Below are 9,264 nucleotides of genomic sequence, written 5' to 3'. Positions count from 1 at the left end.
TACTCCATTGAGCCTCGATCTACGCAAGAGTTTGAACAAACACTGGCATATCTTACAAGCCGATAAAACTTTACAAGGGTTTTTAACCGATAGACCACAAATTACCTTTCGAAGAGGTAGGACTCTAGGATCTATTCTAAGCCCTAGTTACCCTTTAGATAAAAAACAAGAAACATGGTTGGATAAATTGAACAAAGGCTTTTTTAAATGCGGACATTGTGGCATGTGTAAATATGCTCTTGACAAAACCTTGCAGTTTTATGATAATTCTGGTCATACATTTAAGATTTGGTCTAATATCACTTGTTCCACTAAATATGTGGTATATGTGATTTCCTGCAAATGTGAGAGGATTTACATAGGCAGTACAATTAGAGCTTTAAAGGAACGTGTCAGTGAACATACGAGAGCTATAAAAAATGGTGATATGAGATATCCTATAGCTGTACATGTACATGAGTGTAAGGCACAAGGTCTCATCAAATCTTTTCAATTCTATGGTATTGAACATGTGAGACTTGATCCAAGAGGTGGCAACAGGGAGTTGATGTTGCGCAGACGTGAGGCACGATGGATGATGCGTATGAAGGCTGTAGAGTGTGTTTTAAATTTTGACCAGGAACTACAGTATTTTCTGGGGGATTGATAATTATGATAATTTTTGTCAATCCTGGCTGTTTCTGGTATTTGGATTCTCTGTAGACACTATCAATAGCTATTAATTAGGTTTGACAAAAATAGATTTCGATTTACAGTGGGGCTTTCATCGGTTCTGCATGCTGTGATTCATGATATAGATAATCATATCTTTTTCGATAGTGAATTTATGATATAATATAAATATATTTGTAATTCGGCCTTGACATTTCTGTACCATAACATTAGCTACAATATTAGTCACGCATGAGCGATCTTTTTGGTATATCTTAATTTTGATTCAGTGATAATAATTTTTTGGTTAATTTGAGTCATGATCGTTATTAGTAACTTATAGTGTCGGTTAATTAGTATTTCTCTGGAACCCACATTTCTTAATTTGTAATTCTCTATACTAACTATTGTTTTAGATATGGTGATGTTACATCACTTTGGACACGGTTACGAGTTACTCATGATGGCTAACTCTGAAGTAGTATCTTGAGGCTCGGTGTTTGCGGGCCTGTGCTTCATTGCTAATTAAGCCTTTTGGAATTCAATTTGATTTATAAGGGCAGCATTATATTTGTCGGAGTTTCAGTTTTAAGGCTTATATTTTTATTTTGTACATTAGTTTTTAAATGTTCCCATATATTGATTTAATTGTATTTTATGTAATTAATGTTACTATTTAACTCTATAAGTAGCGCATTGGTCATGTAGTTGCTTCATTGGATATTATAACGCTCATCAATGGCACTCAAGTTCTTACTCAGAGGTTTTACCTTTTAGTCATGGCGCCTGACTTTTGGATTGCAGGGTTATTCACCTTCTCCATTTTTACACATTTGTGACCAAATACGGAAGTGCATGCCGACCGCAGCACTTGTTGCCTGTACTCGGGGACGTAGAAGCCGGCATTCAGGTAAGCTGTGCGAGACTTTATTTCACACATTAGATATGCGTGGGGCTCCTGTAGTAAATAATGGCCTTTCGCTAATTCGGGCTAATAATTTTTTTTTTTACTCGTAGGTCACCAACTCTAGTGACGATTCATTTAGAAAGAATGTGCTGGCTATCTGACACTGCATTAGAATAGTTTCGGATGCTATATAGGGTAAGTTCGTAATACTGCTCAAGTGCTCCTTTTGGCAATTTTTACTTTGGTCGAGTATTACAACCTTCTTTTATATATATTGTTGTTTCAGGTGTTCATAATATCGATTGCAATATTTACACCTGGATGGTTATACTTATTTCGGTTTGAGAATTGGGACGATTGGTTGCAATCAAGTGTTATCAGGTATTTACTTTGCCTTCTTGGATACTGTGATTCATTGTGCCTCATGTGTGACGTAACCAGTAACACAGGGTCATTTGTACTATTTTAGGCTTCGCAGATCTTCAAAAAATTGAGGTACAGATAATTCTTTCTATGAGTGATATTTAGCATGTGGCTCACATGGGTTGGTGAGTAGATTATTAGTACTATAAACTTAGCGCAGTCACTATCTTGCGTTCTTTGTAATATTAATTTTGTAAGCTCTTGACTATTAATTGTTTGCATTGTTGCTTCCAATCATATATATCTCTGTATAATTTAAGTTTGTTGGTAACTGTATTGGTTATGCCTCCCTTTGTTTAAATTTCAAACTAAAATGTGGGACTAACTTTGTACAAAAGAACTCTTTACCGCCATTATTCTATACATTATGTTATTTATATTACTTCCAGCCCTGAGGAAGTCGTATGGGGTAATCCCTTCCAAACGACGAAACGCATTGGGGGAGTGGAAGAAACTTGGATAATAAAGAAAGAAGAATTGAAGTTTATGCTGGACATGATTTTTGTGTTATTTATATTTCCTGTAGCGTGTGCATCAATATCATCTAATTGGCTCTGCAACACAGCCGGGTTGGAGAAACTGAAGTTTGCATGTCTGTTTAGCCAGCCTAAGACGGCCAGCCAAACTGACATGCACACTTATACATGCACACTACTCCTCCCTGCCATGGCCCGGCCCCTCCTACTCCATCTGCTTCAGATTACAAGTGTAAGAAACTCAGACAGAGATAATAAAACAGTGGTACTAGCATTTTATTTATCATTTTATTTATCATCTGCAGGCAGTGGGTCGGTGCTCCTGCCCCTGGAAGAGGTAACCATCGATGCATGGTAGAGAGAGAGTGGCGAGAGAGAGGGGCAAGTAGAGAAGATGTTTAGATTGACAGGTCATGTGTAGAGCACAGAAATGCAGAGAGAAAAGTAGTGAGAGAGGGGTTACGAATAGAAAAAGAGATGAGGTGGATAGAGAACAGAGGTGAGGTTAATAGATAGCTGGGAAGTAGATAAAGAAAAGTGAAGTTGATCCAGAACTAAGGAAAGAAATAGAGGGTGAGGTAAAGAGAGTTGTGAGGTAGAGCGAAAGATAGAAATGGAGAGATGATTTACAGAGATGTTTAAAGAGAAATCCTAGATACAGAGGTGAGTTACAGAGTGTGAATTGAACAGAGGTGGGCGTACAGAGCGAGATGAGAAAGAGAAGGGAGTATTTGAAAAAGAGATAGATGACTCGACTAGAGGTAGCAAGAAAGAAGTAAGGTAGTGAAAAAGATGAAATAATAAACAGGCAAAAGAGAGAAAGGGGAGGAGTTAGGCAGTGAATGAAAGGTGAGGTAAATTGGGAGACTAGGTAAAGAGAGAGTTTGGGTTAAGAGATGATGTAGCGAGAGAGGTCGAAGGTAATTAGGAAAATGTGGTGAGGTATATAGAGATCATAAGAAATTGGATTATTTTGGGGGTTGGTGACCGCCTACCTCAAGGAATAATCACAGCCTTTGTCAGGGTGAACCCTCCAGGTCACTAAATTAACATGAACTCAATCCGCCGGTAGCCATAGCACAGAGCAGTCAGGCTTAATTTAGGGCAATATGTAAAGTATACATTCAGTACCAAAATATTAATAAAGTCAAAATGAAAAACAATAAAAATCCTAAAGCAAATTAGAAAAAGAGAGTACAATTGCACACCAAAATGACAAAAATCCAATTAGGGGAACCAGAGATATGATTTATTAAAGATGTAAGAGAAAAGGGAATCACAAAGAAAAAAGCACCACTGATATTCTATGGTCACAGTAATCCAGTATTTAGGAGAAATTGCAGGCTGACTGCTATGGAGTGTGGGTTAGATACACCAATTACATTTGCCTTGGTCAAAGATTTTACCTTTTGACTTCATTTAAATCCCAATCAACCACAGGAGTACACTTCTAAAGCCCCCAGGAGCTCAGGGATGTTACTTAGAGACTCAGAGTGTCAGGCAGAGATCAACAGCAGGGGTCAGCCTGGGCCTGGTTGCCACTGGTCAGCTGGGTACTTCCAGGAAAAGGCCTTATGCAGCTTGTTGTCTCCCTGTGGCAGCACAGGCGGCCAGTCAGCTGACACTTGAAGTCCAATTATTTTACCTCGGCACAGGAGGGAGCAAGTGCATTCCTTCATGGCTCCTCCCAGGTCAAAGACAGCTGGTCCTGTCATCTTCTATTCTTCCCCGGAAAGTATTCTGCAGTGGGTGGGTGGAGGTGCCACATTGATGCTTTGGCACTTGCTAGTATGTAGGAATGACTCCTGGGCATGCCCAATCAATGTGGGATACCTCTACCCACTTTTGCAACAGTTCATGTTGTCTTACTGCAAATGGGCCAAAATGTCATGTGTGAAGACATTTTCAAGATGGCAAAAGTCTTTAGCCACACTCAAATTGTGCTCTAAGGGTGTTTGGGTGTGTTTGAGGAGGAGCATACTATGGTAACCCTAGTGTTCTCACACATCTAACACTAAAATCCAGTTTGAGGCAAGCACTGTTCCCACGAGAAACCCAGAGACAAACGTCTGATAGGGCAGAAGCAAGGTCCTCCAGCAACTTGACAGTGGAATCACTAAAATTGTCTTGATATCCTGTTCTCTCCCTTTCTAGTGTGCCCTAAGTATTACATGCACCTCAAACAGACCTGTCAAGCAGACAATGAAACGACAGATTTGCCCCGAGTCTTACTCTGTATATTCTGTGGAGTACAAAGAAGCCCTCTCTTAGGTCTAATGTTTGATTCTGTGTGGCATTTCATTCCTTTTCACACCTATTCAAGGATGAGGACAAGCTGAGAGCTGTCAGAGACGTATGCTAGTGAGCTTTCTAGCAGTTTACGCAGGTAGTACAGCAAACCAAGGGCACCCTGATGCCGACGGGGACAGCCTGGATAGTGCACGTAAAGAAGAAAGCCAAATTCACCAATCAGAGTTTGGGATCGGGGCAAGGAGAGCGCTGATACAGTACTTGAACAGCAGTTCATGCCACGCGGGAAGTCAAGAACATGAACTATCTGAATCCCAGGGAGCTTTCTTTGACACCGATTAAGGGGAGACTGGATCCGCCAGGTGTAGACACTGACAGAAGTCGTAGTGGAGGGATAGGGCCTAGAACATATTGACTATGGGGGCCCTTGGGACATTGGAAGATGAGTTAGAGGTAAGAGCAGGTCTGCCGGGAGACCAAGCAAAAATGAATCAGGGCTGGCTTTGCAAATGTATCTGATTATATAATGTGCGTGGTGGGTGTGAAAAGACACAGAATGCACTGCCACAGTTCAGCTGACATTTTCTGAACTTGGATTGTGCACCCTTCGAACTCTGTTCTGCAATTTCTGGTTGGTGTCTTTTAAGCTACTGTACGGGGTAGACCGGGGTCATGCATCCACAACAATGACCCCACTCCATGTGATCACAGACGGAGTTTGCCGTGCTTATGTTTTCACTTACGATTCATTCATATCAATGTGGAAGCCTTGTTAATTCTATGGAGGCTGGCCGATACTACATTTCCCAGAATGCATTAGGCTAACTCATCCCTGGAACCAGAAACAGTATCCCTAATAACATGTAGAGAGGTGGTCACCCTAGTCTGATTGGGTATGATCAATATTTATTTAAAACTGCTCAATAATATATAGTCTATTTAACTTCATTCCTTGCTAGAGACTGTCAAGTTATTTTCCCGCCCGCTTTGGATTAGTGGTATCTCCCACAGCATGTCCTTTCTGGCATTAAAAAAAAACTGATACTTGTGGAGTACCACAAGGCTCCCCCGGGCTCTACTCCATACCAAGGGGCTGTGTACAGGTGATGATCAAGAAATCAATGCTGAATCATTCGGCAGTGGAACCGAACGGTGAACAAAAGGAGCTCGGGCTCGAATGTCTCACCTTTAATGTTGCTACGAGGCATGGGTGCACTGCACGGTAACCCGTATGCAGTTCTGTGATGAAGAGAGTGTTGAATCATTCTTTACAAATGTGCTCATGCATGACAGCTTCAGACAGTTCATTCTGCTGCACGTTGTGAATCAATCATGTCAGGCTTTCTGAATCCACCGTGACAGGCCATAAAGAAGACAAGCATTGGCATAGCCAATAGGTCTCGCCTTTGGAACCTTATAAGTGTTTAGCCATGCAACAGTTGCATAACTAAATACTTATAAGGTCCCAAAAGCGAGACCTATTAGCTATGCCAAGTGGCCCTGCGGCCCCGAAAGTGATCGCAATCAAACATCAAAGCGGCCGCGAAAGTGAAAGTAATCGCGGTCAAGCGCGGCGCGCCCGCCCGCGCACATGTACTGTAGCTTTAGGCTGGCCTGGTAGCACTTTTTGGAGCCCTCTCAATAAGTCTCGCCAGACCAGCGCATGCGCTGGGTCAGGCGTGACCTAAAAAACAACATTTGGCAACCACTGGTTCCCGTCACGTTGCACCACTGAATCGATTGTAAAATGCAATCCCACCAAGATCCAAAACAAACTGTGTGTGCAGGAAGCAAACATCTTGCCCGCAATTCAACGCTTTTGCCAGAAATTTGATTGTTGCAGGCCAAGGGAGCATGATTTGCTTGTGTTTTGTTGCATACTGTTCCTTTTGGGAAACATACGCAGGGCAGCGAGCACAGCAGGAGGACTAGAGAATCTAATTCCGCCCGCTAGCAGAACTCTGCGGAATCCCACTGAGTTTCCCCAGTAACTCCGCGGAATTCCGCGGAGTGAAACTCCACGAGCTCCGCCCACCCCTAGATAAGACTTATTCATGGGTGATCTACTAATCTTTAAAAGGGAGGTTTAAATCTATCGAAAAGAGATTATTTTGTTATATTGTTATATATATGTTTTGAACTGTTGCAGTCAGGCTATAGTGGTAAGTCTGGTGCCATGTTTGCACTTCCACTAATGTGGATGGCACAATAGGTGCTGCAGTCCACTAGTGGCATTTAACTTCCAGGTCCTTGGGTACATTTTATACCATAGACTATCATTTATAAGCAAAGTTTAATATACCAGTTAGGAGTGAGCCAATTTAACCATGGTTAAAGGAGGAGCAGAAGCACATTACTACATGTCAGAAGGGGAGAACTGCTTCTATGAGGCATACATACCCCGTGATTCTTTTTCGTACACACACCATTATAACAGCAAAACCTCGGGCTTCCCACTCACTCTACTAAGGACCCATTAGAAAGGGAGAACCTTAGGCAATCGCACTCTTTGCCCATGCCTTAAACGGGTCTGACGTGACATGTAGTGGCAGATAAAATGATCACCACACCATGTTGCCCCACTGTACAGCCACATCCGAGAAGGCATGAATTTGAATTGGAGCAAAACACCTGCATCCTACTACAAGCAATGAACACTGTGTAAGGCTAGTTACAAACTACCTGCTCTACACAAATAGATGAGTCACAAGTAACTGCTAGTAGGCATGACCATGCAGTGTTCAGCTAGTTGCATTCTTGCCCAGTAGCACATGGCGCTGCTAGTGAAACATGCCAGGTAGCAAAAGCACGAGGAAGATGCAACGAAGCATCAAGAGAGACAGTGATAACGCCAATGGGGGGCAAGAGGTGCCTTGGCCCCCTTACTTGCTGTTTATTTACCATGCATCCTTGGCGCAGTGGCTGGTGGGCTGGTACTTTGAAAATGAGGGTCTTTAAAATTGAAATGCAAACAATTCATTTGCAAAAGCAGGCAGAGATCCTTAATTTTCCGAATGAGAATGCTTGCATTTAAGCATATAAACATGTTGTTGCAAGTCATGCTGTTTGAATGCTTTCCCTACCACTGAATTTTATTTTGTTGTGTCACTTCAGCTGAACAGCAGGGCGTTCTGAGCCCATGCAAGGTCAAGTTCCAGGCTGGGAAGAGCCTCACAGTCAAGGAGAAGTTTGCAGCGGGAACAGGTAACACATACACTGCAGTAGCAAGAAGGAAGAAAGGCAAACCTGCAGATTAAGAGTTAGACAAATACCATTAATTTAAGTAAGAAATGAAAAGTGACAATGATAGGGCCAGGGGTGCGAAGAGTCTTCAGCTGTGCACGGTGGATTGTTGCTTGCCGGTGGGGGGGCTGGGCCAATGTTTGCACCCAACCATTCCATTCCATTCCAACCCCACTACACACATGACTTTGGCTGTGAACAGGGGCCGGTTAGGTGCCTGGTGGGCTGGGCGCAGTCAAAGGTCATGCACAGGATGGGGTTAGCTGTCAGCAGAGGTTTAGATGTGGTATTAACATCTTAGTTTTACGTTAAAAAAGCAAACTAGAAATTCACAGAAAGAACAAACCTTAAAGTGATGTTACAGTTAGGTATGGTAATATTATTGTACTTTATTGTAAAAAATACCTCAGAAATTCACTGAAAAAAACAAAAGTTAAAGTGGCGTTATAGTTAGGTTAAAATGTCAGTTAAACATAACATTTTAAAATAAAGAAAACACAGGAAATCACCAGTTATAGTTTATTGAGGTAACCAGAACTTGTGCCCCCACCAGACTCTGCTTATGACGACCTCACAGATTGCCTCACTCATGACATGTTCAATGATATCATTGATTACATCATTGATAACATGTCAAATGACATAACTGATGACAAGACTGGGCGTGGGGGCAGCGTTATGTTTAAACTGACATTTTCACCCAACTATAACTTGGAGCAGCAGGGACTAGACCATTATTTGATAAAAGCTTTGCAAATACTACATAAAGATACACAAAGCTCGGATACGCTATTGGTCAAAGGAGGAATATAAAGAGAGTTTCCAGATTAGTACAGGGGGGTGCGCCAAGGGTGCATATTAACCCCTTCACTTTATTATTGTTTCTGAATGTTGTTGGCTGTAGGCAATTTGAAGTGAGATAACCTGAGACTTTGTGATACAAGGATTCCTGTCCTGTTGTCTGCAGGTGACGTGGTCCTCCTGATATTGACTGAATTTGCAGAAGTTGATCAAAGTTTTTGTTGAATATTGTTTGGAAAGCAGTTGACCACTAATGTCACAAAGACGAACTCTGTGATAATAAATCCTAAGACTGATTTAAGATGTGCTTTTTGGGGTCAAGCAATCGAGGCCTCTTGTATATACTTTAGTATATACTTATATGTATATGTACTTTGTGGGCTTTGAAGATCAGCCCTAGGACTTGTCTGCTTCCGCTTAGGGACTTTTTCTTCTGGTCAACTGCCTCTATTTAACTGTCTTGATAGAAAACACCCGTAGATGTCAGTAAAATACCAGAATTGCTTTCTGCTT

The 9,264-nt window shown here is 41.8% G+C and overlaps 1 long non-coding RNA gene across 1 annotated transcript; it reads left to right on the top strand.

Annotated features, from left to right (window-relative positions):
* Positions 1 to 1,492: 1,492 nt before the first annotated feature.
* Positions 1,493 to 3,248, top strand: LOC146830953 (uncharacterized). The gene is made up of 4 exons (XR_014961216.1): positions 1,493 to 1,561; positions 1,669 to 1,753; positions 1,845 to 1,939; positions 2,028 to 3,248. It is a non-coding gene; the product is annotated as an uncharacterized LOC146830953 (long non-coding RNA).
* Positions 3,249 to 9,264: the final 6,016 nt, after the last annotated feature.

The sequence above is a fragment of the Triturus cristatus genome, chromosome 5_1, assembly GCF_964204655.1.
Source record: "Triturus cristatus chromosome 5_1, aTriCri1.1, whole genome shotgun sequence".
Lineage (NCBI taxonomy): Eukaryota > Metazoa > Chordata > Amphibia > Caudata > Salamandridae > Triturus > Triturus cristatus.
This window is presented reverse-complemented; position numbering and strand designations above follow the sequence as displayed.